Raw genomic sequence first — 21,531 nt, forward strand, 5'->3', positions numbered from 1 at the left:
AATATTTATATAGAGAAGTAAAAATTATCAAAAATTGTGGTAATATAAATTTAAAAAATAAAAAAATAAATTTGAAATAGAATATGATAATTTACTTAAATATTAAAGATTGCGAATTTTTAATTAATAAAAACATAGCTGAATATATATAACACAAATGAATAATATTAAAGTTTTAATAAGAGTTAAACCAGAAGAAGTAGAAAATAAAAATTTTTATATTAATTAGAAAAATAAATCAGTAATAATAAATGAAATAGAATATTTTTATGATGAAGTATCTGATATAGAATCTACATAGAAAGAAATATTTGATAAAATTGGAAAATCAATGGCAGATTCTTATTTAAAAGGATATAATGCAACAATATTTGCATATGGTCAAACAGGTTCAGGGAAAACATATACTATGTTAGGTAAAAATAATAACGGAATAATTTAGAATATATTAAATTATATTTTTTTATCTGATATTAAAAAAATAAATATTAAATGTTCATATTATGAAATTTATAATGAAAAATTTTTTGATTTACTTAATCCTAAAACAACTAATTTACAAGTAAGAGAAGATGAAAATGATGGTATTTATATATCAAATATAAAATGAGTAAATGTATAGTCTTTATAGTAGATTATGGATGTATTAGAATTAGGAAATAAATATAAACATATGTCATAGACTTAGATGAATATTGAATCAAGTAGATCACATACTATATTTACATTAGAAATATCAACAAAAAAATATAAAAGTAAATTAAATTTAGTAGATTTAGCAGGTTCAGAAAGATAGAATAAAACATAGAGTACTGATACAACATTGAAAGAAGCTGGTAATATTAATTATTCATTATTTTCATTAGGAAAAGTTATAAATTCATTAGCAAAAAAGAAATAGTTTATACATTATAGAGATTCAAAATTAACATATATATTACGTGATTCATTAGGAGGTAATTCTGTTACTTCTATAATAGCTACTATAAGTTCAAATCCTATTCATTTACAAGAAACAATTTCTACATTAAGATTTGCTAAAAGAGCTAAGAATATTAAAAATAAAATAAGAAAAAATGAAATAATAAGTCAAATAAATACATTACAAATAAAAGAATTAAAAGAAAAAAATGAATTATTAAAAGAAGAAATATCAATACTTAAGAATATAATAAAAAAAGATAATAATAAAAATATTATTGATGTATTAATATATACTATTAAAGAAAATATTTTTTATAAAGAAGAAATAGAAAAAATTAAAAAATTATATTTAGATAAATAGAAATAGACAATGATATTAAATATGAAATCTAAAATAAAAAATGATAATAATAAAAAAATAATGTTATTAGAACAAGCTATAAGATATAATTCAATGGATGCTATAATTTTAGATGAATTAGAAACATTAAAATATAATGAAAAATTACTTAATAATAAAAAAATATTTGAAAAATATAAAAATGTATTATATAATAATATAATATAGTATGAAGTTATAGAAAATAAAATATTAGAATTAGAAAATAAATTAATAAATATAGATAAAAATATGATAGAATTAAAAATAAAAATATATTATTATATAGAAATAATATAAAATTAAATAATATAAAAAATAATAGTATTAAAATAATAAATGAACTTATAATTTATATTAAAAATATATTAAAAAAGGAACAAAATATTTTATTTAATATTAATGACAGTATAAATATAGATAATATTAAAAATGTATATATAAAAGAAATAAGCAAAATAAGATAGAGAGAAGAGATTCTAACAAGAGAATTATTATATTTAAAAATAACTGAAAAAAAATTAATAGAAGAAAATAATAAATTAAATAATGATATTGGTCACAAAAATATAAAATAGAAAATATAGTTACATATATAGATTAAAGAAGAAAATACAAGATTAAGATAGGAAAATCAAATATTAACACAAAAAGTTAAAAAAAATATACAAATATTTAAAATTATTATGTTTTTTATTTATAAATTAGAAATTAAAAAAATAGAAAATAATTATCTTTATTGTATAGAAAAATAGAATAACAAAAATATTTTAATTATTTTAGGAGGAATATGATTAAATGAAGAATATGGACAATATTGATTAATTAATATAATATCAAGAAAAGAAATTTTATTTCCATTATTATTATCATGAGAAAATTATCAAAATTATTATATAATAATTGAACCTGATATATTAATAAATACAACTACTATTACATCAAGTTATTTTTGTATAAGAAGAACTATATTAAATATGAAATTTTAGAAAAAATATATTAATAAAGAAATTTTATATGGTATTATTATACATAAACTATTTCAAAAATTTATATTTGAAAATATAACAGAGGATTATATTTAGAAAATTATATGAGAACATATTGAAGATATTCAATCATTAGATAATGAACCATTATTAATAGATGAAATGTTATTAATTTTAGATGATATTTTTCCATATTTTAATAAATATAAAGATATATTAAATTAGTATGTAAAAAATAAATATATACAAGATGAAGAATATTATAAGAGTAATATATTTGGAATAGCATGTAGTATAGATATTACAACAGATAATTTACCTATAGAATTAAAAATAACAAATTCAAAAATTAAAAATATAAATAAATAGCATAGAGCATAGATTTTATTATATTTATTAGCATTAGAAGATAAATATAATATTTATAAAGAAGAAGGAATATTATTTTATATTATATTAAGTGATAAAGAGAATCCAGTAATAGAAAAAATAAAAAGAGATGAAAGAGAAATTATATCTCTTATAATAAGAAGAAATGAAATTGTTAAATATTTAATAACATTTACATTACCTAAACAAATAAATTCTTTTAATAATATAGAAGAAATAGGAAGTATTTGTAATAAATGTATATATAAAAATGAATGTATTAATTATGAAAATATAAAAGTATATAAAGAATTTGATATAAAAGAATTAAAATTATTAAAATATTTAGGATAGTATATTTTAATAAAATTTGAAAAATTAAATGAAAATAAATATTATTTTTCTGGAAATATTTAGATTAATAAATTATATAATTTATATAAGATAATGGATGATTAGTTTTGAATATTAATTTATAAAAATATTTATTTTACAATAGATAATAAATATTTTACATTTAATAGTAATGAAAAATCATTTAATAATTATTTTAATGATAAAATGAAGTTAATAATAGTTGAAAATAAAAATATTGATTTTAAAAAAATTTATATATCTAGAAATAGTATTATGAATTATATAATAAATAAAAAAATAAATTGAAATAAAATTTATATAAAATCAATAAAAACATATGAAAGAAATAATTTAACAAAAATATAGATTAATGATATAAATTGCATTTTATATATGAACAAAATATTAATATTTAATAATAAAAAAATAATTCCTAAATTATTAGAAATATTAATATTTAATAATAAAAAAATTATTTATTTTACTATTAGTAATAATAGAATTAATGAAATAATTAATTCTATTAAAGTAAAATATTTTAAAATTAATAGTAATAAGGAGTTAAATGATAATAATTTAATATTCAGTACTATATGAAATATTGATAGAATAAAAATATTTAATAATTTTGATTATTGTTTCATAGAAGATACTGAAAAATATGATTATTATATGTTTTTATCATGTATTTATTTAGGAGAAAAACTAATATTAGTAAGTGAGACAAATAAAAATATATTATTATATGAAAAAATTAAAAATTAGGAAATAAATTTTTTTAATTAATTAATTAAATAAATAAATAATTTAAGTTTAGTGTTATAAATGTTATATTGATTATTAAAATATTATACAGAAGAAAAATGTAGTTCAATAAGAAATAGGATAGAATTAGAATTTATAGAAATGTTAAGTAATCCATTATATTTACATTATTTGGCAAATAAAAATATATTATATAAGGAAAATTTTAAGAATTATATTGAATATTTAATAAAAAATTATATAGAAAATAAAACTTATAATTCAAATTATTATTCTATTTATTTTTTATATAAAATAAAAGAAGATCCAATATTTTTAGATAATTTAAAAAATAAAAAATTTATAGATGAAATTGTATTATAGTAGTATTATCATTGATTATATAATAAAAGTTGTTAATTAATTTTTATATTAAGAATATTTTTCAATTTTATGAAAATGAAAAATTGAATAGAAATAGAAAATAAAATAAATATAGTATATAAAAGTATTTTATTAATATTTTTTATATTTATTATTGTATGTGTTTTTTTAATTTCTATATTGGAAATTATTGCATTTAATTATTAATTTTAATAATTAATTTATATTTATTATTTTTAAATTTAAGAAAATATGAGAGGACGAAGACGTACTGATGAAGTTGAAAGAATATTAAATTTTTTATATTATTTATTTATTTCTTCGATAATCATTTGTTTGATATTAATTATTATAATATTGTTTTTATTTTATTATGAAATAAAAAAAAATAAAATAATTTATTTTTTAAATGAATTTATATAATTATTTAAGATAGATTCTCTTTTATTAAATCTTTTTCTTTTTTTTTTCTATAATTTTTCTGATAATAACAACAATTCATTCTATCATATATCTATATCTTTATAGTTATCTTTTTTTCAATTTTTTAATTTCATTTTCTTGTTTTTTAACAATTTCTTCATATTTTTTAACTTTTAATAATAATTCATTTAATAATTTTTTATATTTTTCTTTTTTCTATATTTCTATTTTTAATTTATTTAACTTCTTATTGATATCATCTAACATTAATGTTTATATATAATATTAAATTTATTTTATAAAAAAATTTTTTATTGAAAATAAAAATTATTTACAGAAATAATTGTCTACCATAACATTATATAAGTCTATTGTATTATTGTCTTTTTTTAAATTTAATTTTTCATTATGGTTTATTATTATTTTCATAACATCATCTTCCATTCTAATAGTAGGATTAATAACAAAATATGAAAAATCAGGATTAATTTGTTTTTTAGTATAAAACAAATGAATATATCCACTAACTGTTAAAGTATAATAATATTTAATTCATTTTCTACTTAGAAAACTTCTTATTTTTATTTTTCCTTTATGTAACTATCATTCATTATATATTTTTTTACAAATACTATTAAATAAATTTTCATCTTTCAAATCAATATATTGGCCATTATCATCTATATTTATATCGAATTCTAACATTTTTGTAATTTTTTTATTTAATTCTCCAATATCTTCATCATATTCTTTAAGAGATTTTTTATATCTTAAATTACATTCTGATAATTCATCATTAATAGTTTCAAGATTTTCACAAGTATTTGATGACGATATTAAACTATTAAAATTTTTTATACATTTTTCTAATATTTTATAGCAAGTTTTTTTATTTGGCAAATCTTTTTTATTTTTTCATTTATTATATTCGGTTAAAGTATTTTTATATTCCATTATTTTATTAACATATTCACTATTTTCATTAATTAATTTCTATTTTAATTCTAGTATTTGATTATTAATTTTTTCTAATTTTAATGTCAAATTATTATTAATAGAGTTAAGATCTTTATATATTTCACTGTTATGAGTAAATAATAACTAATTTAACGCATTACTAATTATTTTAAAATCGTCATTTTCATGTTTAATATATGACAAAATAATGTCTTGTTTTTTATTAAGATTCTTTTGATCTAAATCAAAATTATTATAATTATTTTTTAGTTTATTGATTTTATTTATTAAAAATTCATTTATTATATTTAATTGTGTATTATATTCTATAAATTGATTATTCATAATAAACACTAATAAAATTTTATATACAATTGAAAATATATAAAAATGGAATGTAATTTTTAATACATAAATATGATTTTATATACAATTGAAAATATATAAAAATATATTTGATAAAAAAGCTGCAAATAAATCTCCGCCTCTATTATATGAACTTAATAATTTATTTATTTTTATAATTTTTTTAAAAGAATTTTGACTAACACCTATTATTGCACCATATAAAAAAGACATAAAATATAAAATATTATAAAATTTGAATCAGATCATGTATACATATAATAATGTAAAGAAAAATGTATAATAAACGCAATAATTTATTTTAAAATATATATCGTAATAAACAGAAATATAATAAACTATAATTTCTGTAATTTTTAATATATTTGTATTTACCACTCTAAATAATAAATAATTTTCATATACTTGTTTTTTTATCATTGCATATGGTATAAGACCTGTTATTAATAAACTTCTCATAAAATGTAATGAAAAACTAAGTCATAAATTAAAAACTTTATATGAATGTATAATTTCATCACATTCTACTTGAGTATCAATACATTTAAAAAATATATTATCTAAAAGATTTTCAATATTAGTAATACCTAATATTAGACATAAAAGACAGTTTAAATTTAAATTTATTACTAAATAAATCATGAGATATTTTTTATTTATTTTTATATTATTTAAATATTTAAATACAATAAAAACTATTATAATAGAAATTACTTTTGAAACATCTTGAATAATTGAAAATATATGTTTAATATCATTTTGATTATTATTTATATCTATTTTTAATAAATTAGATATAAATATTTCTATTGTTAAAATTCATATAAAAAATATAATAATATAAAAAGTTTCATCTTTATTATATAGAAAAAATACATAAAATAATAAAATTATCGATATTATAAAAATAAAAGATTTTCTTATAATATATGGAACATAGATTTTTGTTATATAAAAACTTAATATTTCTATTATGAATTCTATCATAAAATATATAAAAAACAAAAATGATGCTATAAGATTATTATAAAGAATTAACCCACATGTAGCAAAAATAAATATATTTAGCATTTTTGTTAAATATGATAAAATTATATAAATATAAATTTTTCTTATTTTTATAATATATAAATTTATTTTATCATCTTCAGTATTAAATGAATCAAACATAATAAACACAAATAATCACAAATGGAAAATTTATTAAATGATTTTTTTATAGAAAATAAAAAGTATACATTTGAAGAATTTTCAGATGATGATATTATTAGAGATATGAATGATAATGATGATATATGAATATGTAATCATTGTAATAATAGAAATAACATTGAATTAAATCTTTGTGAAATTTGTTATAATTTAAAATCTATATAGGAAACAATTTAGAAAATAAATAAAAATTCTTTTAAGATTAATACAAATATAAATGATGGATTATTAAATTATTATATTACAACATGAACATTTTATGTAAAATATAAAGATTATGATGTAAAGTGTGTATTTGAATTAGAAGATATAATATCAAAAAATATTAAAAAAATAACATTAAATAATAATACAATAAAATTAAAGAATTTAAGTAAGAATAAAAATGAATGAATTTTTGAAGTTGAGATATATGAGAAGAAAATATTATTAAAAATAATCAAATTAAAAGAAACAGAAAATAAAGAGAAAGAATTTAAAAATGTTAATTGATATAAATATATATTATTAATAGATAATATGAAATTTTCTGAATATATACAAAATTATTTTAAATAAATTATTATATCATCAAATTTTTTATTAATTTTATTGTAATAATTTATATATAATATAGATAAGAATAAGAATAACTAATATTATAACAATTATTCAACCAGTTCAAAATAATTTTTTCTTTTTTATATAAATTGTTATAATTTTAATAGAATCATTTTTATCCTATTGTATATTATTATTATTTATTATATTTTCTTCTTCTATTTTAGGTATTTCTTTATTATTTTTTATAGGTATTTCTTTAATAATATCTTCTTTATCATTTTTTTCTTTATTAATATTTTTTTCAATTTCACTTATATATAAATCTATATGAGTATTTTCTATATTATAATTTAAACTATTAAATATTTTATTTATATTAAATTGATCATTTGATATATAATATTTTTCTTCTATATCGGAAATATTTAAACTAAATAAAATATGAGATTCTGGAATTAATTCAATATATTCTATTTTTAATAATCCCTAAATATTATTTGAATATAGCATATTATGTATAATATTTATTTTATTTAAATAAATTTTTATATTTATTTCATTATATTTATAAATTAATTTAATAGAAAAATATTTATTATATAAATCATCATTAGAATCAATTATTAATCATAAAATTTGTTTTTGTAATGTATTATTAGGCCTTAATATAAAAATAATATAATTTTTATTATTATGATTTATACTAAATAAAAAAGAATTATCTATTAATTTACCTATTATATTTAAATATTTATTATTTTTATTTAATAAATATTTTCTAACTTCTAAAGTAGATATAAATGAAATGAATAAAAGAACATTTAAATTTAAGAATAAAAAAATTAATATTAATTATTTCTTTTTTTTTTTTTAATTGAAGTTTCTCTTTTAGTATCTAAAAATAATTCTGTTATCATTACATTAGAGGGATCAATGGATGGATTTGCTGATTCGCCATTAGCTCTTTTAATAGATACATTATCAATATATATTTTTTTATTAGATCTTTTGACTCTTATAACTTTACCTATTGTACCTTTATATTTACCTGATTTTACTTCTACTTTTATCTTCTTTATGTATAGGTAATGACTTTAACTTATATTCTTTTTCTTAAATCTGGAGATAACCTTGAAGACATTATTTTATATACTTTATGATTAGGAGCATTAAAAAAATCTTTTTTCTATTTTTTTTCTTCTTGAAGAAGACTATTTTGTATATTTAAAACAAAATTTCATTATAAATATATTTTATAAAAAAATGATAATAATATAAATAATAAACACAAAATAAATTAAAAATAAAAAAATATATTTTAAAAATTATTAATAAAATTATTAACTCTTGTTAGCTCAGTTCGTTTAGAGCAACAGGCTTTTTTAACCTGTGGGTCACGGGTTAGAATCCCGTACAAGAGGAAATTTTTATTTATTTAATTTATTACATTAGTTTTATTCATGTTTATTTCTTCAAAAGATATCTAATGATTTTATTGATTATTCTATGGATCATCTACTTGTTTATTTTAAGTAGGTATTACCTCTACAATCAAATGATTAAAGTTTTTTTATAACAGTATATATAGCTACATAAATAACATTAGTATTCACATCACTCAATGTAGATTCATCTCAGTTGTCAATGGAATATATCTCTTTTTTTAACATAAGTAGTTTATAGATATCTTAAATTAATATTCTTCCTAGTCTAAACATCTATCTTCTTAAGATCCGACTCATTCCAATTAACTATACCGAATGAATACTAGAAAAGGCTTCCAGCTAAGGTATTTATGGCTTTAACCATATTACTACCATTAAGTTTAGTTAATGTAAGCTTCCTCACTCTTTTAAAATATTCATCGGTTAGTTGAATTTTAATGGCCTTATCCTATATAGTAGGGCTTTCCCTACATGTCTAGATATTTATACTAGGAGGATATTGGTAGATCCTTTAGGGCCTACCACCGTGTATTTAAAATTAAAGATAATATTAATAAAGATTAAAAGCTTAAATACAATAAAAATATTAAAAGATTTTTAAAAAATAATATAATTTTATTATTATGATTTATACTAAATAAAAAAAAGAATTATCTATTAATTTACCTATTATATTTAAATATTTATTATTTTTATTTAATAAATATTTTCTAACTTCTAAAGTAGATATAAATGAAATGAATAAAAAGAACATTTAAATTTAAGAATAAAAAAATTAATATTAATTATTTCTTTTTATTTTTAATTGAAGTTTCTCTTTTAGTATCTAAAAATAATTCTGTTATCATTACATTAGAGGGATCAATGGATGGATTTGCTGATTCGCCATTAGCTCTTTTAATAGATACATTATCAATATATATTTTTTTATTAGATCTTTTGACTCTTATAACTTTACCTATTGTACCTTTATATTTACCTGATTTTACTTCTACTTTATCTTCTTTATGTATAGGTAATGACTTTAACTTATATTCTTTTCTTAAATCTGGAGATAACCTTGAAGACATTATTTTATATACTTTATGATTAGGAGCATTAAAAAATCTTTTTCTATTTTTTCTTCTTGAAGAAGACTATTTTGTATATTTAAAACAAAATTTCATTATAAATATATTTTATAAAAAAATGATAATAATATAAATAATAAACACAAAATAAATTAAAAATAAAAATATATTTTAAAAATTATTAATAAAATTATTAACTCTTGTTAGCTCAGTTCGTTTAGAGCAACAGGCTTTTAACCTGTGGGTCACGGGTTAGAATCCCGTACAAGAGGAAATTTTTATTTATTTAATTTATTACATTAGTTTTATTCATGTTTATTTCTTCAAAAAAGATATCTAATGATTTTATTGATTATTCTATGGATCATCTACTTGTTTATTTTAAGTAGGTATTACCTCTACAATCAAATGATTAAAGTTTTTTATAACAGTATATATAGCTACATAAATAACATTAGTATTCACGTCACTCAATGTAGATTCATCTCAGTTGTCAATGAAATATATCTCTTTTTTAACATAAGTAGTTTATAGATATCTTAAATTAATATTCTTCCTAGTCTAAACATCTATCTTCTTAAGATCCGACTCATTCCAATTAACTATACCGAATGAATACTAGAAAAGGCTTCCAGCTAAGGTATTTATGGCTTTAACCATATTACTACCATTAAGTTTAGTTAATGTAAGCTTCCTCACTCTTTTAAAATATTCATCGGTTAGTTGAATTTTAATGGCCTTATCCTATATAGTAGGGCTTTCCTACATGTCTAGATATTTATACTAGGAGGATATTGGTAGATCCTTTAGGGCCTACCACCGTGTATTTAAAATTAAAGATAATATTAATAAAGATTAAAAAGCTTAAATACAATAAAAATATTAAAAGATTTTTTAAAAATAATATAATAAAAAAATCAGGTTCAAAATTACACTATAGAAATTAAATTATAATAAATTATTTTAATTTTTGAATTATTATACTTAATTTATAAAAATATCAATTAATAACAAAAAATGAAATTGATAAAAATTGAATTTATTTTTCTTTTAATTATAAAAGTTACATTATAGGAAAAAGGAGATAAAGAAAAATTAGTATAGTATAAGAATAATATCAAAAATGATCTCTAGAATCTTGAAACTGAAATAAATGGATTAAAAGATAAAATTAATGAAGAAGATAAAGATATTGATAAATTATTAAATTATTTAAATTCAGATTCTGATAATATTATACTTAATATATTGAATAAAATTTTAGGTGATACTGAAAAAATATCCAATTTAAAAAAAATAAAAAATAATGATAAAACGGAATTAAATAGATTATTAGATGAAATAAATAAAAAAAAACAATTATTTGATTGTAAAAAAATAGGAAATAAAATGATAGATGAAATAATAAATTAGATAGAAGAAAAAATAAATTTATTGGTTTTAAATAAAGAGGATAGTATTATGCCATATTTAAATATTAATACAATAGACAATAAACCTATAAATGAACAAGATAATAATGAATATTATATAAAATATAATGATAATGAGTTATTATTGGATATATGTAAAATAATTAAAATTGATATTAATAATGGTATAAAAATTAATAATAAAATTGATAATACAAATAATTATTATTTTAATATAAAACGAGATGATGAAAACTATAATGAAATAGTATTTTTAAAAAAAGATATATTAAAAATTTATAAAAATTCAATAATACAAAAAAATGAAATTAAAAAAAATTTACATACATCAATAAGTAATAATATAGAGATATTTACACATATATGAAATAAAATTGATACTAATTTTAAAATAAAAAGATATAAAAATAACCCTAACAGTTAATAAACAAAAATCAGAATTAATAAAAATATATAGAACTCTTTTTGAAAAAAATAAGGATTTATTTATTAATGATCAATATTATACCACAAAATTGAATGAATAGGAGGAGCATGATAATAATTTATCAGATCTAAAAAAATTTATATTTGATGAAAATGAAATATCATGAAAGTATAACGGAATAAAAAATAAAAATATATATATTAATAATTTTTATGATAAATTAAAAATATATTATAAATTTTTAGAAAATATAATAAATAAGGAATATATTAATGAGTAGAATTATCAAAATTTAAAAAATAAAATATTAAATATAAAAAATATTATAAAAAATATTATAAATTCTAATAATAAATCTTATAAAATTATAACAACTACGACAAAGAAATTTTCAATAAATATAAAGATTAATGAAAATTTTACTTTATTTACTGATGATTGAAAAAATAATATAAAAAATAATATAAATATAACAATTATTGAAAACTATATTAAAGGTATAGAAGATGTAGAAAAAGAAATTGACAAAATATATAAAAAAATTTCAAATATATAGATAAAAGAATATGAGAATATACCCTTAATCAATATACAACCTCCCATGAATATTACTATTGAAAAACTTGAGAAATATGAGAAATATTGATTCTAATTATATGTCCTATAATCTCCATTACTCTTATTACTCTTATTATATGATGATGTCGTGTTTTAAAGATAATTAATTAAATTTAAAGTATTGGGTATTTTTTTATTAAATAATATTAAAAATTTATTAGATTAGAATTTATATTTTCTTATAGATAATTCAGATGATAATATAAATTTTTAGATTATTTAATTTCAATAATAAAAAATATAATGAAAATTTATTAACAGATATTAAAGATATATTAGAGAAATGTAAAAAAAATTGTAATAATAATAATAATCAAAATAATAATAAAATTTATATAGAGCTTAATGATCTTATATATTCTTATGATATTTTAATATATGAAGGATTTAATAAAGTTTTAAATATTTTATTTAAATAATTTAATGATAAAATAAATGAATATCAAAAATCTATAGTATTTTTATTTAGTAAGTTTATTAGAATTAATTAATATATTAAAAATATTTTTTTTTTCTTAAATTTAAATTTTTACTTTTCAACTATTTTTAGATTATATAGTATAATAGTATAAAATCTAATTTATAAAAAATTATAGATATGTATTAACAATAAATTTATATCTATATTTATTATTCTAATAATTAAAATAATATTTGTTATTTTCAATTATAAAGTTATATTTAAGATATATTAGTATTATAGAATATATCAATTAATATAGATAAGCATTGTTATATATATTTGATATCTTAACAATAAAAAATTTATTCAATAGTGTAAATATTTTAGAATAAATTAAAAAAAGATGAATAAAAAAAATGAAGATGAAATTTGTAGAAATTGATATAAATTTTGTTAGAATAATTTTTTTTTTTAAAATATTATATAAAATATTTTAAAATCTTAAAAATAATTAATTAAAAATCTATCTGTTAACTATGCTTTTTAAGTTGTTAGTTGTTTCTTTCTTAAGACTAAGATGATTTTTTTTCTTTTTTTTAAAAAATTTGGTTATTGGATTTACTTTAAATTTTCATATATTATTTGGTATTTTTAATAAATTCTTTTTTTTCTTTTTTTTATCTATACTTTCATAAATATTATCATAAATATTATCTGATTTTTTATTATTATTATTATCTTGTAGATAAATAGGATTTTTATATTCTAGTATCATTGGGGTTGTTTTTTTATTAGATTTATTTATTTCTTTATCTTTATCTATATTCTTATGATTAATTGATTCATCATTAAATATTTCATCATAATCTCTATTTTAATATCTTCTTCTAATTTTATTTCTAGAAGAATATCATTAATATATTCATAATCTTCTTCTTTAATAGTAGACTTATCTATATTTTCAATTCTATAAACAGATTCTTTTTTATTAGATTTGTTTATTTTTGCATAAATAGGTTCTTTTGTTTTTTTATTAGATTTATTTATTTCTTTATCTTTATCTATATTCTTATGATTAATTGATTCATCATTAAATATTTCATCATAATCTCTATTTTTAATATCTTCTTCTAATTTTATTTCTAGAAGAATATCATTAATATATTCATAATCTTCTTCTTTAATAGTAGACTTATCTATATTTTCAATTCTATAAACAGATTCTTTTTATTAGATTTGTTTATTTTTTAGCATAAATAGGTTCTTTTGTTTTTATTAGATTTATTTATTTTTGCATAAATTTCTTTTGTTTTTTATTAGATTTATTTATTTTTGCATTTTCTTTTGTTTTTTATTAGATTTATTTATTTTTGCATAAATAGGTTCTTTTGTTTTTTTATTAGATTCTTCTTGATTATCTATTGTTTCATATTCATCTATTTCACTATATAAATTATTTTCTTTATTATTACAATAAAACATATTAAAAATATTAAAAACTAATAGTAATTTAATAGTAATTTTATTCATTTTTATTTTAATAATTTTATATTTTTATATTTTTTATTATTATTTTATAGGCTATATTTAAAAATAATAATATTTTATTAAAAATACACAAAATATATATGTTTATAATAGATGTAAAAAATAAAACTTTATATGATCTAATTCTTGATCTATTAACTAAAAAAAGATCTGGACCAAGAGAAGAGAAAATATATGTATTCACAAATGCAATATATATATTTAAAATTCATGTAGAAAATAAAAATCAATTAGAAATAAAATTAAAATCAAATATTATACAAAAAATAAGTGAAAATATTATTCCATATTTATCAGAATTATTTAATGAAAATTATAAAAATATACAAGAAAATGAAATAAATTTTTTATTTAATCTTGATGATGAAAAAATAATAAAAAATGTAGTTGATATATCTTTAAAATTTTCAAATCTTTATATAAATTTAATTTCAAAATATATATTAGAAAATAAAAATAAAAATATTAATAAATTTCATATTGAATTATCAAATATATCAAATTTATATGTTCTAACAGAAGATAATGATATAAAAATCTATTTTAATATAGAATTATCTGATGATGTATCTAATATAATACTAAAAAATATTCTTCATAATGTTCAAGAACAAAGAGAAAAAATTAATGTATTACTAGCTCCATATTTTACATATTTTAAAAAATCTAATAATTTATTAGCTAAACAAATAAATGATGATAATTTTTTAAATCATAAAAATGGTGTATTGTTATGTGTATTATCTCCTAGACACTATCCAGATAAAATCCAATAGATATTAAATAATGTATTAATATTTCCAACATATATTAAATATAGAGTAGATGTAACAAAATCATATATACAACAAAAATTTAGACTTCAATATAAAGAAATTAAAAAAATAATGGATAGAGCCTTAATATTGAAAGAATTAAAAACTAAATAATTAATCAATTTATATAACTTTAAAAACTTATTATTTTATTATATTAGTCTCATATATTTATTATCTTCTTCTTTTCTATTTGATATTCTTTATATTCATTCTAATATTTTTCTTTAAATGAATCAGAATCATCTAAATATCTAAAACATATAATAAAGCATATAATCCTATAATAATATTATATATTATTCAAAAATTAATAAGAGATATATATCCCACATATATAAATACATATGTAAAATAAAAATATTTTCTTCTTCCTTTACCTACATTCTTAATAAATAAAAAACATAAATTTAATATTGTTGATATTATAATTTTATAAATAATAATCCTACTTTTATAGATAATCTATATATAGATATATAAATATATATTCTATTTTTTTTACTAAACTTTTCATATACTTATACGCTATAAAAAAATCATTATATTTATATGAATAAACATATACATAATTAATTACATCATAATAATAAAATTCTTTAAATCCATCTACATTCTTATCATTTGTACTTAACTATCCTAATTCAGATGTTAAAATATTAATATACATTTACATAACAACTAACATACTACATATTCCTATTCTATCAATTAATATATTAAAAATATTAGTAATGTTTTCTATAATAATATTCTTGTTAAAATTCTAAATAATATTTTATCTGAATTAAGTAATCTAAAATATTTACAATAAAATGGAATAAAAAATAATTTTTTAAATATAATATTTATTTATTTCATATCCTTATATAATTCTATAGAAATATTCTTTCAATAATTTTATTAATATTTAAAATAATTAATTAAATATTTAAAAATAAAAGACGATAAAATAATTGTAATTAAAATAAAACTTAATTTTTTTGATATTAATAATATTTTCTTTATTTTATCATTTATTGGGGGTTTTATTATTGATTTTTTATTTGATTCTTCATTATTTTTCTTTATATAATTTATTAAAAAATTTAACTAAAGAAAAACAATTTTTTGATTATTTTCTGTATTTTTTAAATATTTATTTTGATTATATTTTATAATTTCTTCACATATAATATACATATCATTTTGTATTTCATCTATAAAATGTATATTTAATTTTATTATATTTCTCACTGCATTATATATTAAAATAAAAATTTTATTTGCTTTTATTTTTATTATCTATATATTATTTTTAAAAATAATTGTCATAAATTCTATATTAAAATTTAAAATAATTTTTTCCATATCTAAAACTAATTGTATAAAATTCTAATCATTTTCTAATGTAAATATTTTTATTAAATTTTCTTTTTTCATATTTATTATTGGTACAATAATATTATTAAAATATACATTAAAATGATTTCAATAATAATTTATTTTTTCTTTATTTTGATAAAATCAATATTTATTATCTCCTTTCAATATACTTTTTATATTACTTATAAAAAATGTCAGATTATTCATTTTAAAAAAATCTATTATATTATTATTTTCTATATTTAATATATCAATTAAAATTTTATAATATTCTTTATCTAAAACTTGTAAAGTATTTAGAAAAAAATCATCTCCTTCTTCATTATAAAATATATTATTAAAATATATAATATTTTTATTATTTGTATATTTATTTAAATTTATTATTGTATTTTTCATATTTTTAATTAATTCTATTCAATCTTCTATTCCTTTTATTTCATTAATACTTAAACTATTTATTAAATTAATTATTAAAATTATTATCATTTAAATTTATGAAATATTATAAAATTATATTTATTTAATTTTAATAATTTTCTTATTATTTTCTATATATTAAAATAAAATAGACTATTATAAAAAATAATATTAATTAACTGTAAATATTATTCGTATATTATTTTATAAATCAGAACATATTTTTGTTTTTATTAATTTTTTATAATTATTTTATAAATATTAAATCAAAAATTTTATTAGAAAAAATGAAAATAATCCTATTGTTATCGTTTATAATTATGAAAATAAAAAATCATACAGATCAAATAATAAACATAGTATTATGAATTAATTTCATAAACTATACTATTAAATCAAATATAAAATTAGAATAGTTTAAAGATTATCCTAAATTTAATATTATAATATTTATTTTCAGATGAATATGATAAATTGTATTTTCTTACTTTAAAAAAAGAATTAATATATATAATAGTTAAATAGTGACTCATAGAAGAAATTAAAAAAAATCTTAGATAAAGAAATATATGAAAAATTATTAAATGAAAATGTTATTAAATAATGTAGAAAAGAAAAATATTAAATTAATATAAGAGTATAAAAACATATATTAATCAAGATAAATAGATACATAAAAATAATTAAAAAAAAGATTATAATATAAATATATTTTTTATTCATAAATCAAAATTATAATTAAAAATAAAATTTATTTTAATTAATCCGGTATTCTTCCATTATTATTACTATTTCCAATATTAAAACCAGTTCCCTTTCTATATATACATTTCATAACTATAATAAAAATAACCGCTACAAATAATAAAAATACTAATAATCAAATTAATTTATCCTTCATTAATTTTCTTACAATCTAATTCATAATAACTTTTGATCTTTTTAATTCATTGTCTATCTAATATACATCCTATTCCATTTCCTATAACTAATCTCTCTACTATAATAATTTATTTGATACATTCTATCCTGTTGTCTTAGTACCTGATACTATATCTAATGTTCTATCTAATACTTTATCACTCTCTTCCTATACCTATTTACCATATGTCATTAAATCTATATTATTTGATTTTAATATAGATTTATCTCGTTCTATCTATTCTTTCTAAGTAATAATACTATTAAAATAATTTTCTACACTTTTTAATTTATCCTATATCTTTTTTAAACTAGATCTCTATTCTAATCTTTCTTCTATATCTAAATTTTTTCATATTGATTCTAATTTCTTTATTGTTTCATTAATATTGTATAAAAATTCTCTTATACTCTATTCCTTTTTAATAAATTCTTCTTTATCCTATATTAATAATTCTAACTAATTTATATCACTATCTAATACATCTATATCATTCGATATCTATTTATTTAATAAATTATAGTCAATCATATTTTGTGTTATATAAATACATATAAAATATAAATTAAAATAAAATTAAAAAATTAAATTTTCATAAATCCTGTTATAAATTTCTCTTTATTACGACTAATTGCATATGTAACATTTTTATCTTTTAATACACTATAAATATCTATCTCATTTATATTCTTTAATCCTGTATTCTTTCCTTCATATTTATCATTTAATATCTTAAATGCACTCTCTGTAAATATTATAAATCTTCCTAATATACCACCTGGACATAATTTTAATAAATTAACTGAATTAATATTCATTGAACTAATACCTGGTATATTTCTTATAGCTTTTTTAATACCTTCATCTTTATTATAAATAATTATAGGTCCTTTTCTCATTCTATATTTTCTATTTCTCATTCTACTCTTTCCACTTCTTAATTTTCTACTCTTTTTAACTCTATCTAATTCCTTCTTTAATCCTATATTATTTAATACTTCAATAATTTTTTAGTCTTAGATATTGTCTATACTTGATCTTCAATAATACATGGATACTATTTAATTCCTTTAATAATATGTCCTCTTGATTCTACTATATTAGAATTTAATGATGCTTTAAATGCTATTGCTTGTGCTAAATGTTTAATCTTTTTATTAACTCTTCTATGTATTCTAGTATATACTCTTGGATATCTAGCAGGTGTTCCTCCTACGCAGAAATTAGCTTGTGCTGCTTGTGAATGTCTTCCTGATCCTGATCCTCTTATTCTTGGTACTCTTGCTGCTGCACGTCCTGGTCCTCAAGATGCTGCACTACCTTGTAATCCAGCTCTTCTACCTCCTGGTATTCTATCATTTAATATACCATTTGGTTGTAATCTATTTCTACGTATCTAATTTTCTACAAATGATACAATATCTAATCTTAATGGTGTATCATTAACAAATTTAGGTATATTTAAATATTTATCTTTTTCAAATTCACCTAATGTATTCTATATTTTTAACTATACATCTTTCATTTACTAAAATTATATTTATATCAAATTATATTTATATCAAATTATAAAAATGAGAGAAAAGTGATTAAAAAAAAGAAGAAGAAGAATTAAAAGAAAAAGAAAATTATTAAAAGAAAAATTAAAATAAATATAGACTCATAGTATAATTAATTTATTTTATATTTCATTATATTTTTAACGTTTATTATTTTCATTGTAAATTCTAAACAATTGATTATATTCTTCTTTATCATAATATTCTTTCTTAATATGATGTTTATTTTCTAAATGTTCATCTATATTTTTTCTTATAATTTTTTCCTAACAATATGTACATATATAACTTATAGATTCACAATATTTCTCATGATCTTCTAGATTAAATTTTAATATTTCTAATGAACATCACTAGCAATTTGCTATCTAAACTGTAGAACAAAAATATTTTTTATGTGATAAATAATCAAAAAAACAATATTTTTTTGTACATTTACAAATTATTTCATAATGAAATAAATCAAAATGTCTTTCTTCAAAATTCTTTTCTATACATATATCACATATATCACATCATATATGATTCATTTGATTATCTTTAATTATCATATAATTACAATCACTACATTTCATTCATTTTCTTATACATTGTTTTTGATGTATAGAATAGTTATTCTTATTCTATATTATTAAATTACAATAATTACATATTAAAATTTTCTAAATATTTATTACATTCATTGTTATTTTAATATTATTTTTTTCATTATTATTTACTATAAACATACCTAAATAAACTTTTTCTCCATTTTTTATTATATAATTAAATGTATTGTGAAATTTATTACCTATATCTTCATTCCATTTAAATCTTAAATATTTTATATTATCATTATTTATAAAATATTTGAAATTATTATAAATAGTTGGTTTATCTTTATCATCTATAAATATGTCTATAATAGCATTTTCTACTTTAATTCTTAATTCCTATTCTTCATTTAAATATTTAAAATCTATATAAAAAAAATAATTTTTTCTATTTTCTATATTTATTATCTATTCTGTATTATTTATTTTATAATATATTAATTCTATAGATTCTATTTCATCATTAATTAAACTATATTGATTACATAATGAAACAATCTATAAAGATTTTTCATTTTTATTATTTTCATCCTATTCAAATTCTACTATAATATTTCTATTTAATATTAATCCTCCATCTACTTCTATATCTTCATCACTTATTAATGATACAACATTAGCTTTATATTCTATATTTAAAAATTTAAAATAAAAAATTGTATTTAATGTTAATGTAGTGAAATTACTTAAAATATTTTCTAAAATTAATAAAGGATTTTCATTTAATAAAAATTCTTGTTGTATATTTAATTTAACAATATCTATTTTATCTATATACTATAATAACTATAATACTACTTTATCTCCTTGTTCTATTTCTAATTTTTCAAATATTCAATCAGGAACAATACAATAATATTCTGAATCTATAAATTCTAATACTCCTGAATATACAAATATATTTAGAGTTTTATTTATCAATTTAAATACTAATGGACATGGTGGTATTTCCATAGTATTATAAATAAAATCTAATACAAATTCAGGTATTAATATCTTATCAGTATTTTCTAATGTTTTATTAATAAACTAATATTCTCTTGTATATATAGAAAGACTAAATTCTATCATAAATTTATTTAATTTTGTGTTATTATTCTAAAAATATTTTCCCTATTCTTATAATATACTTTTTCTATTTTTCATATAATATCATTTTTGGTAATTCAATAATACCTTTATAATCACTACTTATTCCTATAAAAATCTATTTACTATTATATCCCTATAAATAAAAATTTAAATTTTTATCATTTCTTAATTTAA

The 21,531-nt window shown here is 15.7% G+C and overlaps 1 non-coding gene and 1 pseudogene across 1 annotated transcript; both read left to right on the top strand.

Moving 5' to 3' along the window:
- Positions 1-331: 331 nt before the first annotated feature.
- On the top strand, positions 332-20,000 carry LOC125290175 (annotated as a pseudogene).
- On the top strand, positions 10,360-10,434 carry trnak-uuu. The gene has a single exon. It is a non-coding gene; the product is annotated as a tRNA-Lys (tRNA).
- Positions 20,001-21,531: the final 1,531 nt, after the last annotated feature.

This window comes from Alosa alosa, unplaced genomic scaffold (genome assembly GCF_017589495.1).
Source record: "Alosa alosa isolate M-15738 ecotype Scorff River unplaced genomic scaffold, AALO_Geno_1.1 AALO_1.0_unplaced_2, whole genome shotgun sequence".
Classification (NCBI taxonomy): domain Eukaryota; kingdom Metazoa; phylum Chordata; class Actinopteri; order Clupeiformes; family Clupeidae; genus Alosa; species Alosa alosa.